The sequence below is a fragment of the Pistacia vera genome, unplaced genomic scaffold (genome assembly GCF_008641045.1).
Source record: "Pistacia vera cultivar Batoury unplaced genomic scaffold, PisVer_v2 Contig539, whole genome shotgun sequence".
Classification (NCBI taxonomy): Eukaryota; Viridiplantae; Streptophyta; class Magnoliopsida; order Sapindales; family Anacardiaceae; genus Pistacia; species Pistacia vera.
The window spans coordinates 820,385-843,766 of record NW_022196378.1 but is presented as its reverse complement, the minus strand read 5'-3'; the positions used below and the strand labels follow the sequence as shown (position 1 = coordinate 843,766).

Here is a 23,382-nt window from a genome sequence, read left to right as displayed (position 1 = left end):
TTCATATATTTAATACCAAATGACCTTAAGTGCCTTTCATGCTTCTGCTACGACAGAGGTTTCGTTAATGGACCGACGAGATTGTTATCAGTATGCACTTTACTAATTTGCACACCTTTCCTCTCAACCATTTCCCTGATGAGATGAAAACGCCTAAGTATGTGTTTGGACTTTTGGTGGGATCATGGTTCCTTTGCTTGAGCTATTGCTCCATTGTTGTCACAATAGACTTCTATTTGATCAACAATGGTGGAGACCACACCAAGTTCAATGACAACCTTCTTGATCCAAAACGCATCTTTGGCTGCATCGGATAATGTGATATACTTAGCTTTTGTTGTAGAATCTGCTATAGTGCTTTGCTTGGAGCTCTTCTAGCTCACTGCATCTCCATTGAGACAAAACACAAACTTGGATTGTGAGCGATAATCATCCTTGTCTGTTTGGAAACTAGCATCACTGTATCCTCTTACAGTGATCTTATCTTCCCCATTATAAACCAAGAACATATCCTTAGTCCTTTTCACGTACTTAAGGATGTTCTTGATAGCTATCTAGTGACGCTCACCTGGATCCGATTGATATCTACTACAAGTGCTTAACGCATAATAAGACATCAATCTGAGTACATAACATGACATACATGATAGATCCAATTACTGATACATATGGGATCCTCTTCATTCTATCTCTCTCATTGTGTGTTTTAGGACGCATATCCTTAGAGATATGGACACTATGTGACATCAGAAGAAATCCCTTCTTGGATTCTTCCATACTAAATCTCTTTTGTACCTTGTCAATATATATAGGGGTGTTCAAAAAAATGAAAAAAACCGAACCGAGCCATTAACCGAACTGAAAAACCAGTTAATCGAAAAACAATTCAATTACGGTTCAAAGAATTCAAAAAACCAGATTTTAGGTTCAGTTTTCCGTTTGGGTAAAAATGAAAACCGGTTTTTTGAATCAGTTTACTATATATATATATATTAAATAAAAAATAATAATAATAATCTTAACCCCTAAATCTTTTGTTGTTTTTCATTGAGACTTATTTAGTTATTTTGTTGTTTTATTATGGACGTTTCATTACAGACTTTTATTTTTGTTTAATTTCAGACTTTTATTTGTATTAATTTTTAATGTATTGTTAGTTGTGGTTAATGGATATGTATGAATTTTTAATTTTTATTTGGATATGTATTGTTGATGTTTACAATTTAATTTAGGAATTTTTTTTAAAAAAAAAAAAGTTTTATTTAATAAAAAGGGGAAAACCGGTTAACTAGTTTTTAATCGATTTTTCAGTTAATCGAAAAACCAGTTTTCCCCCCAAACTAGTTCAGTTTCGGTTCAGGAATTTTCCTAAACCGAAAAACCAATTCGATTCAAGAAAGCGGTTAACCAGTTTGGTTAACAGCTTTTGAACACCTCTAAATATATGTACTCTGACTTAGGTCAAGCAACCTACGCAATCTATCACAATAGATCTTTATTCTAAGGATGTAAGTTGTTTCTTCTAAGTCATTAATAGAGAAGCATTTGGATAACCAAGTCCTTACCGATTGCAGTTCGGTATATCATTCCCGATGAGAAGTATGTCATCAACATACAACACCAAGAATGTCACTACGCTCCCACTTATTTTCTTGTAAACACATGGCTCATCTTCGTTTTTTATTAAACCGAATTCTTTTATGACTTCATCAAAACGAATGTTCTAGCTCCTTGAAGCTTGCTTGAGTCCATAAATGAACGTTTGCAACTTGCATAACTTATCAGCTTGTCTATCAAGAATGAAACCATTGGGTTGTGTCATATACACATCCTCTTCAAGATTTCCGTTCAGGAAAGCTGTTTTGACATCCATCTGTCAAATTTCATAGTCATGACATGCAACAATCGCAAGTATAATCTGGATGGACTTAATCATGACTACTGGCGAAAAGGTTTCTTCATAGTCAATACCATGTAGGGGTGGGATATTCTGGTTAACCAAACTGGATAGGGTAGTTTATAAACCAAACTAGTTTTTTGGTTCAAGTAAAAACTTAAACCGAAACCGAACAGGTTATATGATTAAACCGGTTATGAACCGAACTGATTTTTAAAATTAGAATAACTAAGACGAAATAACTGAGAAAGTTTGGCCGATCACCAGAACTTCTACTCTAAAATTGTAGCCAAATGTAGTATCCATTACTAGAATAAAGAGAAATTTATGTATTCACCTGCACGTTTTGATATAAATAATAAATATATATTATTCTTCATCAAAGAAGTCAAATTAAGCCATCCAAATTTCTTACATCTTCATAAATCAAATAAACTTGAATATTGGAGAAAAAGATGAAAGAGAAAGAGAAAAATGGAAGATAAGATAAGATAAGATGGAAAAGAAAGATAAAATCATAAAACTGAAGGGGAAGAGATGGAGAAAAAGACAAAAAAAGAAAGAGAAAACCCAAGGAGAAGAGATGGAGAAAAAGATGAAAAAAAGTGAAAAGTGGAAAGAAGAAATGGAGGAGAAGAAGATGAAGATGAAAGAGAAAAGTGGAGGAGAAAACTGAAAATGATGGACAAGGTAGATGAAAGAGAAAAGTGGCGGTAGGCTTTAGGAAGTTTAATTATAATTAATATGTAAGGTTTTTGTTTATTTATTTTTTGAAACCGGTTTTAGAATTCAGTTTCGGTTAACTGGTTTAAAAAAACTTGTAAACCGAAAACCGAACCGATTAATCAGTTTATGAATTTTTCAAACCGAACCAGATTTCAGAAAAACTGAATTTTCGGTTCGGTTTCGGTCTGGTTTTCAGTCTTTTTCTCCCACCCCTAATACCATGAATTTGTTTGAAACCTTTGACAACTAGTCGTGCCTTATAGGTATGCACATTGCCATCCATGTCAGTCTTTTTCTTGAAGACCCATTTACACCTTATGGGTTTTACCCCTTCAAGTGGATCTACCAGAGACCATACCTGGTTTTGGTACATGGAGTTCATCTCAGATTTCATAGCTTCAAGCCATTTAACAGAATCTAGATCTGATACAGCGTCATCATAGGTTCTGGGTTCATTGTCTTGATTGACCAGTACGTTATCATACTAAGTCACGAGAAAACCATATCTCTTGGGCTCATGACGTACTCTCCTAGACCTACGTAGCTCTTGTGCTACTTGAGGTGATTCACTTTGATCCACAGATTGTGGAGTAACCTCCTCACGATGTTCAACTACTTCTTACAGCACATCTTCCTGTCCTTCGTCTAATGTATCTTGTGGTTTTAGAACTTCATCGAGTTCTACTTTTCTCCCACTAGTACCTCTTAGGGGAAATTAGCAACAAAAACTTTGCACTCTTCTGGGTGGTAGAAATAATATCCTTTGGTCTCCTTAGAATATCCCACAAAAATACATTTATTAGATTTCGGGTCCAGCTTGTTTGAAGTCAATTTCTTGACATACGCTTCGCAACCCCAAATCTTCAGATAAGACAAATTGGGCTTTCACCCATTCCACAATTCATATGAAGTCTTATCCATAGACTTTGACGACACATGGTTAAGTACGAGAGTCACAGTTTCTAGGGCATAACCCCAGAATGATGCAAGTAGATCACTAAAACTCATCATAGACCTAACCATATTAAGTAAGGTCATATTCCTCATTTCAGACACACCATTATGTTCGGGTGTGTACAAAGGGGTGAGTTGTGAAACTATCCCACACTCTTTTAGGTATTCAAAAAACTTGGAGCTCAAGTATTCACCTCCTCAATCTGACCAAAGAACTTTAATACTCTTACCCAACATTTTCTATACTTCACTTCTGAATTCTTTGAATTTATCAAAGACTTCAGATTTATGTCTCATAAAGTAGACATAACTATAACTACTGAGGTCATCAGTAAACGTGATGAAATACGAATATCAACCTCTAGCTTCAATTGTTAGTGGACCACATACATCACTATGGATGATGCCTAACAATTTAGTAGCCCTTTCACTTTGTCCTGTGAAAGGTGACTTGGTCATCTTACCTAAAAGGCATGACTCGCATACCTCAAATGGCTGAAAGTCAAAAGGGTCCAAAACTCCATCCCTTTACAGTTTTGCAATGCGAATCTGATTAACATGACCCAATCTACAATGCTAGAGGTATATTTGGGTTTGATCACTATGTTTAGCTTTCTTTGTTTCCATACTGAGAGTATCCTTATTGTTTAAATCTAGAACATATAATCCATTATATAACCTTGCATTTCAATGTAAAATACCATTCAAACTAAAGGATAACAATCCATTAAAAATCTCCAAATGATACCTATATCATCCAAAGCAGTACAGATCTAATGTTTCTTGAAATGGAAGGTACAAAATAGCAATTATTAAGTTCTAACAATAAGCCCGTAGGCAATAACAAACAATAAGATCCTATAGCCAATGTAGCCACGTGTGCTCCATTTCCAACTTATAGGTCCACTTCTCCCTTGGCGAGCAATCTACTCTACCTTAGTCCCTACACATCAGTACAAATGTGAGTACCACATCCTGTGTCAATGACCTAAGATATTGAAGAAGAGAAGTTAATCTCAATCATGTACATACCTAAAGTCGAAGCGTCTGACTTCTTCTTGTTTACGAGGAAAGCCTTGCAATGTTTCCTCTAGTGGCCAAGCTTGCCACAATAGAAGCAGACTACCTTCCCAGTGCCACCTTTAGGCTTGAGAGCATCCTATCCTTTGGACTTGGCCTTTCCCTTGTCCTTACCTTTTCCTTTACTGGTAGCAATTAGTAAAACAGTCTTGGACTTTTTCATGTCCTGCTCTGCAGTCCTAAGCATGTTCAGAAGCTCTAACAGGGATTTCACCATCGTGGTCATATTGAAATTCGTTATGAATGGTGAAAAGGAATCAGGTAGTGATTGCAGAATTTGTTAGAGTAGGTGCCCTAGAACTAATCAATTATTGTAGATTTGACTCTCTGTAATAATGTTTATTAATCAATAAAAGACATTTTTTCTTCTATATTATGTAAATCATAATTGTGTGTATTGATGTATATCCTTAGGATGGTATAACCATGACGAGGGTATCAAGTGTTTCAAAACTTGATAGTGAGAATCCTATGATCACATGTGGTGGCCATTCTAGAAATGTCCGTACCCCCAGTATTATTCTGACCAAGGACACAGATAATACGGTAAGGCTATTATAATGTTGAACGACCCTGTCAAAAAATAGTGACTGATCTCACTTGTCAAGGTTGTTTATCGACAACCTAGTGCAACACATGGATGTCTACTGTAGGCAAGTTCACTGGACAGATCCATCAGAGGATTCCATATAGATGGTAACCCCAGTATCTATGGAACAAATTCTCTAACGAATGGTGGTGCATGTGATCGTTAGACTTGAGATCACCGGAGCGCCTTGTGCACTGATTGGTGTAGTTTGACACTAACCCAACGTAATTATATTTAGAGCTATTAATACAGTAGTGATTGACTGCATTGAGGAGTGTATCAAGACTACGATGGATCGACAAAGAATTTATCACTCCTGGGTACAGAAGAAGTTATCTCATAGCTTAATTCAGTGAATGACAAGGACACTAAAGTTATAGCCACAGTGGGATTGAGTTGTTGCTCAATCCAATTTATTATTCTGGTCATTGGTCCAGTAACTGAATACAAAGATATCGAGGATAACTAAGGTTGACACTATTTATGTACCTTAGCCTTGATGAGCTAACATATGATGAAAGGATTTGATTGCACAATAACCATATTGTTGATAGGTATCTATTTCGCTGAATCTGAATCTATTGGGTGACCATGATGCCTTGTAGGGGCCAATCTTGGTCTGTGAGTAGTGAGACTATTAATTGGTGTTAATCGCGATACTACTCACTACCGATATGATAAGGAGCCTACGGGTCACACACTTAGAAGATAATTTAAGAATCGTTTTGTGAAAGGGGTATTTTCGTCTTTTTGGACGAAAGGGTATCTTGGTAATCTCACAGTGTAATTAAATTTTCTAAGATTGTTGCATGTATTTAATTTTAATATTAAAATAAAAATTAGTGAGATTATATTTAAATATGAGTAATGTTAGTTTTACAAAGACACATACAAAGGGGGCATACAAAGACAATCCCCACCTTTGATTTTCATGATTTGTCTCTCTCTCTTTCCGTTTTTTCTTTGTTTTTTTCTTCTTGCTGATGTCACTTTTAAGCCTTCTTTGTATGGGTCTTTATAAGGATATCATTTTTCTTTCAATATATGTGCGCATATATTTAAATGGATTATTATTATTATTAATTAAATGTTAATATATTATTATATATATTAATTGATTTTTAATTATAATAATAATTAATTAAATTTAAAATATCATTAATGGGGTGTTTGGTTGCAAGGGTGGATTAGGGTTGGAGCGCATGGCTATTCCTAAGTGGAATAGGGTTTTTGGTTGTTACACTATATAAGTGCAACTTAAAATTAAAAAACACATAATATCATTCAATAAAAATAAAACCCTAGCCACCCTCTTCTCTCCCTCTCGTGTTTTTGACATTGGTGGAGAGAAAATCCTTTTCTTTTCTTGGATTCTTGAAGCCATCAAGTAGATCTAGCAAATCCCTTAATGGTTCTACGGATTATCTTTGTGTAAACGACGTGAGTGTGGTTCTACTTTGAATCGAGAAGCGAAATAAAATCAGAGACATTTAAAGGAGCCTCCAATTGTGCGTAAGTATTTTGAATACTTGTATGGGTTTGTTTTTTACTTTGTACAAATTTTTGTTTACACTGTTTTCGTTATAACATGTAAAGACGTTATAATCTTTGCTCAGATTTTAGGTTTGGAGTAATGATAGATTCGGTTTTAAAATTATGATTTTTATTGTGTTTTTCCGCTGTGTGAATCTGTTCATTTACACACATAATTAAATCCACTTGTAAGTCTTCATCCACACCAAACCCTAAAGTCTCAAGCCTCTCTATGTACCCAATCATCTTGAGCACATGAGGACCAAAATGGGCTCCCTCAGTCATACGACTCCTAAACAATGTGGTCGACACCTTATACCTCTCATGACGAGTATTTCCTTCGAAAAGCTCCTTGAGATGCAGAATCATGGTAGCAGCATCCATATTCTCATACTTCTTTTGCAGCTCAGGTATCATCGATGCTAGTATAATGCATTGAACATTATCAGCATCATCAACGAACTTTTGGTATGTGTCTTTTACTTCCTGAGTGGCATCGGGATCAGGCTTAGCCATATAAGGCTTATAAAAAATATACAATTTCTTTTTAGACTTTAGTACAATTCGAAGATTTTGATACCAGTCCGAGAAAATGGATCCATCTAGCCTATTTTTTTTTTTTTTCTCAATTATCGATTGCAGGTTGGTATTACTCATTTTGGTGAATCTACAAATGCAGAAAAGTAAAAGTTACTATCATGTTCATTATTATTATTTAACAAGGTCTTTTATTAAATAATTGCTCCCACTATTTTCCTCAAGCCAATAGTCTTTACTATTAACTCAGGAAAGCCCGTTGGCTTTTCTAGTGGACTGAGATCCCATCTAGCCCATTTCAAACCTTTGCTTCGGTGAACAAGTCAAAATGGTTTGATTAGGTAGGCCAACAAACTTAATTCACACTAGTTGATAGCTCAACTACCAACCTCATATGCGAAATAAGCCAACAAACCAATCACACAATTCAATAGCCGAAGCCATCATCCTTGAGTGTGATTCTCAGTATCAGTAGAGTGGACACTACATGTCACCATGTCCACACTACAAGTGTATCAACCTTTGCTTTGGCGAACAAGCAAAACACACCATTTAAGTCGACCTATCACCATTAAGGAAAACTCCAATGAAATTTAACCTCTCACTGGTAGAGGTGTACCTTTCGCTTTGGCGAATAAGGTTTCGACAAACAGTGGTTTGATTAAACCCATGGTGATGGAAGGCTTTCATTGATTTGACTTAATATACTTTATTGAGGGCTTTTTTTTTTTTTTTTTTTTTTTTTTTTTGTCTCACTAGTTTTATCTTGTTTAACATGTTATAGTCATAACATACACCCTTAGCATGCATACTAAGCATAAAATAAACGTGTTGGTCATAGCCTTAACAAAAAACTGATTCCCTGAGCCTAGAGGAATCGGTAGGTCAACCTAGGTTAATTACAACTTTAGATTCTTCAAGTAATTCATCTTCTCCTTCCTTTGCTTCTTCTTCTCGAACATTACACAACTTTCAAAATAAAATTACAAATCTAATTTTACATATTTGAAAAGAAACCTTGAGTTACATTCGAGGGAGTGAGATGAGAGAGAGAAGTACAACGGAAATAATAGAGAAAGATTGGGCACGCATACCCTATTTTAAATTATATAACCCAAAATTAAACTAGGACCAAAGGCTTATGCACCATACACCATGCATATTCACATACAAGAATCATGCATAAAACAACCAAAATTAAATTTTGATTTGGTTTGGTAAATTACATATTACCCCTTGATGTTTAGCAAATTTTTTAGGTCCAATAATGTATAAAAATTGCAATTTAACCCAATGGATTCGGGCCTCACTCAATGGGGCCTCCAATATGCAGTAACATATATCCAAAAATGTTCTGGATTTTTCTTATTGCACAACAATGTGAAAAAGCCCAAAATTCGGCCCATTGCATCTTTGCGTGGGCTGTCTCGTTTTTCCAGATTTGACATGCATTCTGATGCATATAAGATCAGGCACATGGCTGGAAAACCAAGTGCCAATCAAGGCCAAGTGCTGTTAGTAAATGGTCCCATATACGCAGCGGAAACAAAAGAAATAATTCAGGGATCGTTTACATGAGCCAAGATCAAGTGTATAATTTTATAATTCATATTAAATAAAAATCTGCAGGAAAAAATAAATCTGAGTTTAAAGAAAACAAACGCACGTTGGAGGCTCCTCCAAATTTGTCGACGAATGTTTTGCTACCGATCCAAGTGTAGGATCGAACCTGCGTAGTCCACACGAAGACAATCTCAAAAGAACCAAAGAAGGATTTGCTAGATCCTCTTTAGCTTCAAGATTAAGAAGAAAGCGAATAAATTGAATTGATTTTAGAGCCTAAAGTGTTTCTGCCGTGGGAGTGTATTGAGAGGGGCTGTTGTGTGTGTTTTACTTTTAAAAGAGAAATCAATTAATTGAATAATCACACACTTTTCTTTTTATAGTAAAATAATCAAGTTGTCCTATTCCCATATGGAATAGGCTTGGGCTCCAACCCAAACACCCCATGTTGCCAAACACTCCCAATTTGATATTTTATTTTCCATCATTATGTCAATTAAAATCAATTAATATACATTAACATTTAACAATAATGATAATATATTAAACACATATTTAAAAGTAATTTCACTTATTTAATTTTTCTAACAAATTAAATAAAGGCTACGACCTCAGCAAATTTAATTGCACTATGAAATTACCAAAATACCCTTTCGCTTTAAAAGATGAAAACTCTCTTCTTTCTTCTTTGATCTTAAATTATCTTCTATGTGTGTGACCCATAGGCTCCTCATCATACTAGTAGTGTATAGTATCGTGATTAACACCAATTAATCGTCTCACTAATACACAAACCAAGATTGGCCCCTAGCAAGGCATCATGGCCACCCGATAGATTCGGATTCAACAAAGTAGCTACCTGTCAACGATATGGTTACCGTGCAATTCGATCCTTTCATCATCCGTTATCTCGACGAGACGTAGGCATAGAAATAGTGTCAACCTTCAGGTACTCTCGATATTATGTATTCAGTTTCTGGACCAATGACCCGTATTATAAACTGGATAGAGCAACAACTCAATCCCACTATGGCCACAGTTTTAATGTCATTTCCATTTACTGAATTGTGCCGTGAGATAACTTCTCCCGTACCTGGGAGTGATGAATCATCTGTCAATCCACCATAGTCTTGATACACTCCTTGATGCAGCCAATCACCACCGTATTGACAACTTTGAAAAGAACTACGTTAGGCTAGTGTCAAATTACACCAATCGGTGCACAAGGTGCTCTGGTGATCTCAAGTCTAAGGATCACATGCACCACCATTCGTTAGAGGATTTGTTCCATAGACATTGGGGTTACCATCCATATGGAATCCTCTGGTGGGTCAGTCCAGTGAACTTGCTGTGGTGTAATCGCCTACAACAAACACCCATGTGTTGCACCAGGTTGTCACCAAACAACCTTGACAAGTGAGATCAGTCACTGCCTTTCGACAGGGTCGTTCAACACTATGATAGCCTTACCGTATTATCTGTGCCCTTAGTTCAGAATAATACTGGGGCTACGGACGTTTCTAGAATGGCCACCATATGTGCTCATAGGGTTCTCACTATCAAGATTTGAAACACTTGATACCCTCGTCACGGCTCTACCATTCTAAGGACATATATCAATACATATTGCAATAATAATGATTTACGCGATATAGAATAAAATGCCTTTTATTATTGATTAATGAACATTATTACAAAGTGTCAATTCTACAATAATTGATTGGCTCTAGGGCATCTACTCTAACAAGTGTTGGTGGGCACTTGGCCACCACGGGGCCACCGCTAGTGCGGCAAAAGATTGGGACAACAACAGCATGCTGCTCTGCATGCAAGGCTGATGTTGTGCTGCTGGTAGCAGCACCAGCCAAAGCCGCATGCCAGGGCATAAGGCCACCTCCTTGGCACCAAGCAGTGCCCAACAGCGGAGCTGCTGTGCATTGTAAGGAGCCCAAAACGTCGTGCACGGAACGCTGCCCCAACAGTGCACGTTTGCGCATTACTACTCTTTTAGCGCAACTACTGCCCTCTTTTAAAGGGCAACCACCCAAAGTCCCTTAAGGGCAATTTGTCCAGCATCCGAAATCAAATAAATCCAAAATCAATTTTTATTTGATTTCGTTAAACATGAAACAAAAAGACAGATGCAAAAATCCAACATAACATTTCAACCAAACAAGTTAGCCAATTGTCAGATTTTAATTGACAAATTAAAACCATACACCACACTCATCGACATCAATGAATCAATCAATAAATAAAATAAATTAATCAAGCATAAGAGGCTTTGATACCACTATAGGTTAACGGATCTATAAAACATAGCAAAAATTAAAATTTTTTAATTAGATCCGCAAACCTTAACCAAGATCCTTATGCCCAATTTACATTATTTTAAATTAACCAAATTAAAGGATATAAAATTTCATACCAGCGTTGGAGGCTCCTCCGATTTGAGGTTGGGATCCCTACCACTCCAAAGTAGAAGTGCACTCACGGTATCCACACAAAGACAGGACGGTTGCTGTTGGTGGATTTTTAAGCTAGGAAAAATCTCTCAACTTCAAGAATAATTTTCTGCAGAATTTTTCTTGGGAAGAAAAATTCTTTCTCTCACAAAGGGGTTCACATTTTACGAGAGGAAGAGAGAGGGTGGTTAGGGTTTATTTTAATTGAAGGAATTAATTCATTTAATTTTCAGTTGCACTTAAATAGTGCACACTACAACCCTATTCCAAATTAGAATAGCCATCGATTCTAATTGGAATGTTGGAATAGATTACCCTTGCAACCAAACATGGCATTTCAATTCAAATTTAAAAACAAAATTTGAATTCACATTATCAATATTAATATTGGATATATATAAACTAGACATTTAAATATATATAATCTCACTAATTTAATTTCCATATGAAATTAAATTTAGATAACAACCTTAGTAAATTTAATTACACTGTGAGATTACCAAAATGCCTTTTCATCTTAAAAGATGAAAACCCTTTCTTCATAAATGACGAAAATACCCTTCTCATGAATTATATTATTAATTTGTCTTCTATGTATGCGACCCAAAGGCTCCTTATCATATCGGTAGTGAATTGTATCGCGATTGACAATCAATCAATCGTCCCACTAGACACAGACCAAGATTGACCTCTAGTCAGGTATCATGGCCACTCGATAGATTCAGATTCAGCGAAACCGCTACCTATCAATGATATGGTTACCGTGCAATCCAATCAAATCCTTTCATCATCTACTATCTCCTCAAGGCCAAGACATAGAAGTAGTGTCAACCTCGGATATCCTTGATTTCTCGATATTCGATTATTGGACCAACGACCAGAATAGATTAGATTAAGCTACAACTCAATCCCATTGTGGCCACAAATTTAATGTCATTGTCATCTACCGAATTACTCAGTGAGATAATTTCTCCCGTACTTGGGAGTGATGAATCCTTTGTGGATCCACCATAGTCTCGATACACTTTTCAATGTAGCCAACCACTACCATTTTGATAGTCATAAGAGGACTACGTTGGGCTAGTGTCAAACTACATCAATCTGTGCACAAGGCGCTCCGGTAATCTCGAGTCTAAAGATCACATGCACCACCATTCATTGGAAGATTTTTCCCCAGAGCAGGGGTGTGGAAATCTGGTTAATCGAACCGGATTGGCCATATTACTTACCAAACCGGTTATTCGGTTCAAGGGATTTTGCAAACCGAAATTGGATCGGTTTATCCCTTGAACCAATTACTAACCGAACCGAATTTTCAGTTCGGTTAGTGGTTAACTGGTTTATAAACCATTTTTTGCAAAAAATATTAAATTTTATTTTAATTTAATAATATACTCATTTCTCATCTCCAAAAACAATTAACACATAACATAAAAAGACCATTTTCAAAAAAATTGTAAGTAATCTCTATAATTATATGTAATCTATATGAATAATCTTAAAATTGAAATCAAAACTAAAGCATTTGCATTGAATTCAGCCAAAAGTGTTCTTCCTAGTAGTAGTACCAAAAAGCCAGCAACATAAAAAGATTGTTAAACCAAAGTAATGTAGCCAAAACAATGCAGCCAAATACATAACAGGATTTCCATTTTCCAGCAGCCAAAACAATGCAACCAAAATCCAAATACAATAATACATAGCAACATTTACAACAGGCAGCAACCAAAACAAACAATGCAGCCAAAATCCAAATATGTAGCCAGATTTCCAACAGGCAGTAGCCAAAACAATGTAGCAACGCCAACAATGCAGCCAAAAGTCCAAAACAATGCTTACAAAAAATGTTCTAGCAACCACCAAACACAACCAAGTACCAACACCTCTTGGCTCTTACCAACATTTTCACCACCATTATAAATACATAAAAAGTTTACAAAAAGCTAACAATAGAAAACCAAATTTCCAATTTGCCAACAACCAAGAATGCCAAGTATGAAGTCCCTGAACTCCCAAGTCCTAACTCCCAACTGCCAAACCAACTAGCCAAGCCTGCCAAGCCCATAAGAAATAGAAAATTAAGTATGCCAAATTGCCAATTAAATTATCCACACATCATAATATCATATGACACATATAATACTAATTAAATTACATTAACTGAAAGTTATATACCACATAAACGGGACAGTCGTTCAATACTTCAATTATCCAGAGCACGATTGTTTTCCAATCTCAAAAACGAAAATTCTACACAGCATTAGACAAACTCGTTAGACTAAACATGCTACAAAATATGTTTAACAAAGCTAACAAACAATCAAACACAAAGTTATAAAAAATTATAAGTAAAGAAAGAATTTTACCCATCTCAAATCTTGCAAATTCGTCCAAGCTCTCCTCTATGATGAATGGTGCATGCTCAGCTCGAATCCAATCTTGTGCATAGATTAGAGCCTCCACCATCTTAGGAGTGAGAGAGCTATGAAATGGATCTAATACACATCCTCCCGTACTGAATGTTGATTCATATGCAACAGTAGAGACAGGCATAGCCAATACATCTCGTGCTATCATGGACATAACTGGATATTTAGTGGAATTTGTCTTCCACCATAGCAAGATGCTAAACGACTTGTCATTTTCATCTTCACGGTCATCCGATAAATATTTGTCCAACTCTGTTTTTGTGATGAACATATTTTTTTCAGCCTTTTTCTCCTTATACCTATATTGCAAAAGGGCCCTAGAATCAATATTTGCATCATAAATATCATTCTGAATTGTCATATCTGACTCCTAATGTGGCTGTACACTAGGGACCATCTTATGCAAACTATATTGCTCAAATAAGACACCAAAACTTACTTCAATTTTTCCCTCAACCTTTCAACAAAAACATAATCATAGGCATCAAGAATTACCCATTCCACATATTCTAACTTGAACCTCGGATCTAGTATCTTTTCAATAAATAACATGATGTTGATATTATCAATATTCAACCAATATTTATCATATTTCCCCTTCATCCTTAAAGCCATATTACGTAAACCAGGATCTCGACTATGACACCATGTTATAAACTGCAAACCAATGGCAAAAATCTCTTCCATGTACACATTACTAGTGACATAAAGCGATCCAGAAACATGTAGAGTAGTATCATAAAAAACCTTCAGCAAAGGTAATAATTACCAAGCATACTCCCAATCAATGCATGTAGGCACACCCCTTGACATTTCCCCACTACTAAGGTCATTTGTATATTTACTATCTTCTATTTCCAACAACTCAAAAGCTTTCTGAAATTTTATTGTTGCATCTAACATCAAATATATGGAGTTCCACCTTGTTTCAACATCAAGAACCAATTGACTTTACTTTCAATTTTCTCTTTCACCACACACTGCTTAAATCTTTGTAACCTTGCTGGAGAAGATCTCACATACCTCACTGCCGATCGAATTCTGAATATTGAGTCATCCATATCTCTTAACCCCTCTTTTACAATTAAACTCAATATATGAGCACAATATCTCATATGGAGGAACTCACCATCCAAAACACTCCCCCTCCAACTTGCAAAACGAGTCTTTAGATAGCTTATTGTAACATCATTTGAGCTTGCATTATCAACGGTGATTGTGAAAACCTTTGAAATGCCCCACTCAAGGAAACACCGCTCCACTGCCTTGCCAATGTCAATACCTTTATGACTTGTGATCAAACAAAAGTTTATAACCCTTTTCTGAAGTCGTCAATCATCATAGATGAATTGAGCCGTCAAACACATGTAATTGAGATTTTGACAACTTGTCTATGTATTAGTGGTCAGACACACTCTTTGAGAGAACTTATTAAAGAACTTCTTCAACTTTTCGTACTCTTCAATATAAATTTTCATACAATCTGTAGCAACTGTAGTTCGGCATGGTACTTGAAACCTTGGCTATGCCACACTCGTCATGTACCAAAACCCCTCACGCTCAACTATTCGAAAGGGTACTCATCAATAATTACCATTTTCGCTATAGCCTTTCTAATCAATTCCTGGTCAAATTTCCATAAATGTAGATACAATTGGGCAGAGCCACTTGTATGATCACATTCATGTGTCTATAATGCTTGTTGGAACACTAATGTCTTTTGTCTCTTCTCCAACACATTCAACGAATACTTCTTACATCTACTTAAATGGTTACGTAGACAACTTGTACCACTCCTACTCGGATAAGCTAAAACATTCCCACAATAATGACAAGATGTCGTGGCGTCATCCTTATTCTCACACTCGATCTTAGACAAATGATCACACACGTCTGAAGTGTTCTTCCTAGCAATAGTACCACGTTTGGTGGTTCTACGTGGCAATGGTGCATTGCAAGTATTAGCATTTTCACTCACATTTGTTGGTGGAATCAATGCATGGGAGCTAAGGGCATCTAAAGTCCCACAAGTAGGAGCTTCTTTGTTGTCATTGGTCAATGACATCTGCAGCCAAATAAATGTGTTTATAAGTTTACAAGTTGTAACTAAATAAAACTACAGCGTACAAGAGCTTTGCAAAACTGCAAAAGGAATACTGTTGGGCAAAAATAAAGAAAAAAAATTGCTAAACTATCCACTTTCACTAGAAGCACTGCTGGGTGAAATAAAGAAAATAAAATTCTAAAGTAGCCAAAAAAAATAAAATGATAAGATGCTGAATCCAATTGTGAATTTTCATTAGACTTGAGGTTATTAAGAGTAGGGTCACATTTTAACGATTTGAAAACAAATCGACATTAAACACATCCGACATAAAAGTAAATGCTTCATAGGTAATCCATGAGTTATCAAAATACAGTAACACAATTAATTGAACCAAGTTAATATAACTAACATTAAACACATCTGAAAATTTGTCGCCTTGTTGGTCTATTAGGTAATAGGTACATTAATGTTGTCATCTTCAGCTCTCCTTATAAACAAAAGTACAATGACTCAATGAGTTGGATCAAAGTTTTAGACTTTAGTCTCTTTCGTCAATAAAAATGAAACCAAATTAATTCTATATGATAAAAAAAAAAAAATTGTCAAGTTGGACTTACTAGCAAGATTAAATGATAAGATTAAGATCTAGGTTTAAATAATGGGAAATACTGTGATGGAAGATTGAAAGCAAACTACAAATATGTGTTCAACAGAAAATAAAATTAGTAAACTCATAAGATGCATTAAATCTTACATTGCTAAATCGATGGAGTTTGGATGCCGACGGTGAGAATGGTGAACACAAGAAGGCGATGACAATGGAGAAGAGAAGGTGAATAGATGGTGGCAAAAATGGAGAAGAGAATGTGAGTACTGAGTAGCAGAATAGGTGATGGTGAGAAGGAGAGTCTATAGTGTTTAGGACTCAGGGATTTAGTTTCAGTTTGAGAATGGAGAAGAGAAGGTGAGTAGGTGACGGTAAAAATGGAGAAGAAAAGATGAGTACCATGGTAGCTGATGGCGACGGCGAGAAGGAAAGAGTCTGTAGTGTAAGTATTAGGGATTTACTTTTACACTTTTTAGTAATATATGGTTTTACTTAAGTTTGACTTTTACTTTAGCCTTTACGGCTTAGGCTTATTACTCTTTTAGATTTTAAGGATAATCGATTTAAAAAACCGGTTTGGAAAATAGGCCAAACTGGTAACCGAATTAGAAAAGCTGTTTGGCCTATTTTCCAAACCGAAACCAGTTTTCTAGTGAATCGATTTTCATACTGGTTTTGGTTTTGGTTTTGGTTCAGTTTTTGGACTATTTTTCGTAGCCCTATCCCAGACACTAGGGTAATCATCTATGTGGAATCCTCTGATGGGCAGGTTCGGTGAACTTGCCTACAACACACCAATATATTACACCAGGTTGTCACCAATAACCTTGACATGTGAGATCTGTCACTACCTCTAGATAGGGTCGTCCAACACTATGATAGCCTTACCAAATTATCTATGCCCTAGGTCAGGATAATACTGGGGCTATGGATGTTTTTAGAATGGCCACCATATGTGCTCATAGGGTTCTTACTATCGAGATTTCAAACACTCGATACCCTCGTCACAGTTCTACTATCCTAAAGACATATATCATTTTCTTATGCGAATATAATCAGATCACATGATATAATTAGATGTCTTTATTGATAATAAAACATGATTACAGAGAGTCAATATACAAAATAAGATTGGCTCTAGGGCACTTATTCTAACATATGGTTGCTTGCATCAGTACCCAAGTACCACGTTTGACTTTCACCTTCATCTTTTCCTTTGTAGGCCAATAACAAAATGGACTCATCTTGACTATTATCTTCAGCATAATTGACTTTCTCCTCAACATTTCGAGTGGTTTTACAATTCGAGGCATAATGTTCATGTTTCTTACAGTTGAAACATGGTACTTGAGAGATGTGGTATCTTTGCTTTGATTGATAGCATCTTCCACGATTGCTTGAAGAATTAGAGCCTCCTCGTATGCTTTCTTCATTGTTGGATAATTTGAAAGCTCCTCTTCCTCGGCCTTGTCCACCCACGTCCATGTCCGCCTCCACATTGACTTTTTTCATTGTCTTAGCCCTCCTCCTTATACTTGCAAGGTTAGTTTGGTTTGGAAAACTTGCTCCAAAGTCTCCCTATTCTTCTTTTGTCTCTCCTCGTAAGCTTGTAAAGATCCCATGAGTTGCTCAACAGTCATGCCCTCCAAATCTATAATTTCTTCAATGGTGACAACTATGTGCTCAAATTTTAAGTCCAAAAAGTGGAGAATTTTATCCATTACTCAAGTAGACTCAGTGTTTCTCCCTTTCTCTTGAGCTGTTTGGCAATTGCTTAAAATCATAAAAAATAATTGGAGATTGTCTTTGATTCTTGCATATGGAAAGACTCAAACTCTGCTATTAAAGTTTGGGGACGAGCCTTCATTGCCTTCTCTTCTCCTTGATAAGATATGCAGAGCTTCTCCCATGCTTCCTTGGCAGTAGTTGCATTTGAGATCTTCTCAAATCCATCATCATCAAGGGCCTGATAGATGGTAAAGAGAGTTTTCTTGTCTCTCTTTCTTGATTTTCAGAGTATCATTTTATGCTTAGGATAGAGTAACTTCATCTTCAAGCTCCCTATAACCTTTCTCCACAATCTCCCATGTGTCTTGCAACCCAAGCAATGCCTTCATCTTGATGCTCCACCTATCATAGTTGCTTTGGTTGAGCACTGGAACTTGGAAAGGAACCATCATACTTGCCATCTTCAAGATCTTAATAGCTCTAATTCCACTTTGTCGGAAGATGAGCTTTTAGCTCAAGGCTAATTAGGAGAAATTAAGAAGAGAAGTGTTGGAAGAAAGGATTATTATTGCTTCTCAAATTTTGCTTGTACAAAAGGACTAAGGGTCACCCCTTTTTATAGTGTTCACTGCTCAATGGAGCCTTCTACATTCCAACTCCCAATTCCCAACTACCATCTACCCTCACGACAAAAAAAAAATAATAACCTACGGTAACACTGGATAGTAACACTTTTTCTTAATATGTTACTGAATACGTTTCCATGGTAGCATTTGTTGTTAAAATGTTATGATAGTAATTTTGATAAGTAACACTTTATCTTTTTATAACTTATTATCTATCAATGGAATTTTTTTTTTTCCCTAAAATGATATTAATATATATCTACAATAACATTTTTAAAGTGTTACCCTAGCCCCAATAATATAGTAGCTTTTTATAATGTTACCATATAATCAAAATATAATAGCATCTTAAAAGTATTATCGTATACCCAATTTTATTAAACGCAGAAAAAAACACATAATACCCTCTAACCCAAAATTTCCTGTAATACCCTGAATATTTAGAATTTTATAAAATTTACTTGTGATTTTTGGGGGAGTAAAGTGCAAGAATGTGAAACTTTTGAGGGAGTAAAGTGTCATAGCTAAAAACAAGTGAGGATAAAGTGAAATCTGCCAAATATTTTGATGAACAATGATAATCAAAGAAAGAAAAAGAAAAAGAAGAAGATAAGCCGAGAAGAAGAAGAAAAGAGAGGAGAGAAAGAAGAGAAGAAAGAAAAGAGAGAGAAGAGAGAAAGAAAAGAAAGAATTAGAGAAAGATGAAATCAAAAGAGAAGGGGGACGAGCCGAGAGAATGCGATGGTGGTGGTGGGACAACGAGGTCATCAAGAGCAATTCTAGCGATCGGAAAGATTAAAGGAAGATTTATCAAATATGAGGTAAGTGAAAGTTTATTATTTCCCTTTTGGTGATTATTGGCTCAACTAATTGAAAACCTCTTTGATTTGTGTTGTTTATGATTAGGTTCTAAGTGCTTGAAAATCAAATTGAAATTTCAAGATTAGTTGCAGCGATTTAAAGATGAGAAGAACATATATTTGATTCTTAAACCAAAATTGGTTAAAGATATGATTTTTGATTAAGGGTTTACTGTGCAAATCTAACCATTTGGAACCAAAGAAATTTCTACATGTTAAGTGTTTATTTGAAGCTCAAATCTAGATATGTTGTTTTAGACTTCTTGAGGAGTTTGGAAATTTATTTCACCCAAAGTTCAAAGTATTGGATTTTCTATAGATTTTTGAAGTTTGCCTTGGAATTCTGGAATTTTCGTTTTCTATGAACATGTATTTTAGTAAATGATTTGACACATCTATTGTTATTCCGGATTGAATAATTTTAAATTCTGGTGAACTCGGATGTGTCTTGTTTTATTCTAGAAAGTTGCATGAGGTCGATTAAGGATTAAATTGATATTAATTTTATAAGTCAATAACCTCAATTCTGAAATAGTTGGCAGTTTTGAAAAGGTGGAAAGAAAATTTTGTTTTAAATAGTTTTTGGTTCTGGAATGGCTTGAGGAAATTATGGGAACGACATATGTGCGTTTAGATGCCCCATTAAATTTATAGTTTGTTTGAGTGAGCAAAGTATTTACAAAAAAACCTAGAGTGATCATTGTTCGATTATGAGACAGCTTTTGTTAAAGGATGTTTAGTTAATCTTTTGGTGTTTAAGAGAAATCTAGTCGATTGGTGGGCTAATGGTTTGGCGGATTGGTCGGGAAAATATTCAACGGATGTGGTTGATATATACATATTTATGTATGGGTGAATGGTCTTGTAAACCAAGTTGTGCATGTTTGTTCTATATTTGATTATATGTTGGTGTATGAAAGAGCAATTCTATATTTTGGAATTAAGGTATTGACATGCATGTACGAAATGGTGTATAGTTTAATGTTTATGCCAAGAATGAAGTTATGGATGGATTGTATGTTGGAATGGGTCATTGTTGTGGGAAAATCAAGTCAATTTTTGGAAGGGCTAGTATTTTGAAATTGAATGGAGGAGTAGATATAAATGAGTAATGTTGATGTGCGGTTCTAACACCAACTAATCAACAGTGCTCAACGTTAATTGGTCAAGAGACACACGTGATTATGGATAGAAATACGAAATAAATGCAATGAGAGCTTTTAAAGTGGTTCGATGCTAAGGTAGCAAGTCTACGTCCACTGATTGTATTAATATTGTGGGTTAGGTCGCAACAGCGGACTGACTTACAAATGATTAGGAAAAGAAATACAAAGTTTTTCAGAGAGAGAGAGAGTTCGAGTGTAAAATGGCCGAATCCCCTTAATGAAGGGGTCTTCTCTTTTTATAACGAGATGAATGCATGTAATCATCATTAAATCCATGGGTTGGTGCGAATGTCAGGACATAATCCGGCTTTACGTCCTATTGCCCACTTCCAAGCTGATTTCACGTGATTTGGAGCAGGGAAATGGACACTGGGAGCTCCAGCGTTTGGCAGACCTGACATGCGCTTTACCGTTCTGACGGGAGCAGGTCACACTTCATCACGTGACTCCCCACGTCAAACCTTGATTTTCAGGCATAACAAGTAAGACTAGTGGAAAAAAATAGTTGATGAAATTAAATGAATATCTGGCTTGATTATTGAATGTTGGTTGATTTATATGTGGAATGTTGAGTTTTAATTGTAAAGGTGAAATAAACAAGAGCAAGCGGAGATGAAAATTGAAATGGACCGTATAAAGAGCTTGCTCAACCTAGCTTTGAAACAAAATTAGGGTAGTACAAATTAACTAATTGTTTAATTTCATGTTTACTTTTAATATTTGTAAATTTTATATAAAGTTTACAAGGTCAAAGGCAAACAATTGAAAAATCTCAAGATGTATCGGTAAGATTATTTTTATATGAAGATGTATACTTGGCTATATAAGATACGTTTTTCCTTAGTTATTATTTTGTTTTCTGAAATTGTTTCATTGCATCCATTGGTGTTGCAGATTGTAAAAACACATCCCCCACAAAACTAAATGCAAGTTGCTTTATGGAAAGGTCTAATGAACTAGTAGCTGAATAAAGTTTTTCTTCAAATGTTCTAGAAGCACTTGTTCATCCTATTCCTTTGGACCTAATGCTATGAGAGTTTGGATTGATATAGCCAAGGTATCTACTACGTTTTTGTGGAGGCCTGCATCAGAAATGGTTTCTATTGAAGATGTTGTGGGTAGTACAGTTGCTGGCCTTGACAAAGTTGTCATGGCTTTTCCAAACTATTTTTAGGTAACTTCTTTCCATTATCTTGTCACTTTTAGGAGCTGTTGGTAATGATATGATTTGGAGATAAGTTTTGCTGATTTTGCATTCTTATTGATACTTTCAGGTTTCCTGTAAAAGATTAAGAAAAATGAAAGGGAAAACATGAATAACACCTCATTTTGAAGATATGTGTAATATGATAGATCATTTAAACTTGCCTAGTGGAAATTTTTAGGATTAGTCATTGTGAAGTTGGAGATTTAAATATGTTCTTTTCCTCCTTGTTTTACTTAATTATACGGTGCTTTGGGTCACCTTTTCTTGAATTTGCAATATATGTGAGGTCGTCCTTGAGAATACATATATTTCCAAAATATAAGATACTTATGATTTGTTTCAATGGTTGTGTAGGTTGTGAAATCAAAGACTTTTTTGTAAAAATGGTAGCGCATCGAAATTGAGATGATATATTTGGTTGTTTTTGTTGATAAATTTTTTGCATAGTTAATTCTTTCCAATCATCTAGGTATTATAATGTAAAGAATGATGGGTGCCTATTTGTTAGATATATATAAAGTTTTTTGGATATAAAGGCTTTATATGTTATAAAATATGACATAATATATGTGTGATTGTATTATGTTGTGGGACCAAAGTTAGATCTTTTCATTACTATTCAAAGAAATATATAATACAAGAAAAGAGTTAGGAAGATAACAAATGATCCTAAAGCTAAGGATACAGCTCAGATACAATCAGATTTACATTTGAAATATTCAAAAATTAAATAACAAACTAACTAAAGGATAATAGCAAGTATAACAACTGTCATCTAATATGGCCCCTCAAGATAGGCCACGGGATGAGAGGCCAATCTTGACTTTGAGAGACTAAAATTTTTGAATGAGGCAATGACTTTGTAAGAGCATCTGCAAGTTGATCGTCAATGGAGACATGAGCCACGCGAAGAGAACCTGTTTGGACATGATCCCGAATAAAATGAAAGTATATTGCAACATGCTTCATCCTTGAGTGGAACACAAGATTATAACACAACTGAGTAGCTCCAATATTATCCCAATTGATGGTTGATGCATATATTGAGATAATTTGTTAACCATATAGGAGATGTCTAGATGAGTTAGAGACAAGTATTGCATACCGCCAACAACAGAGTGATATTCAGTAAGATCTGGAAGAGGTGTGCTTGAGTGTAAACTGATTGGAGACTAGTAGGCAACAGTGTGGAAACTGGTTTAGCACTTGTCATATTAGTCTGAGTGAGGAGATCCATAATGTAACAGCGTTGTGACAGTAAAATCCCATGATTGTGAGAAGTCACTTCAACACCAAGAAAATATGAAAGAGACCCGAGATCTTTGAGGGAAAACTATTGAGCAAGACAATCAATAAACTAATTGACGA

At 35.5% G+C, this 23,382-nt stretch overlaps 1 pseudogene; it reads right to left on the bottom strand.

Annotated features, from left to right (window-relative positions):
* LOC116107455 overlaps positions 1-23,382 on the bottom strand; it is a 30,328-nt pseudogene that overhangs the window by 4,148 nt on the left and 2,798 nt on the right.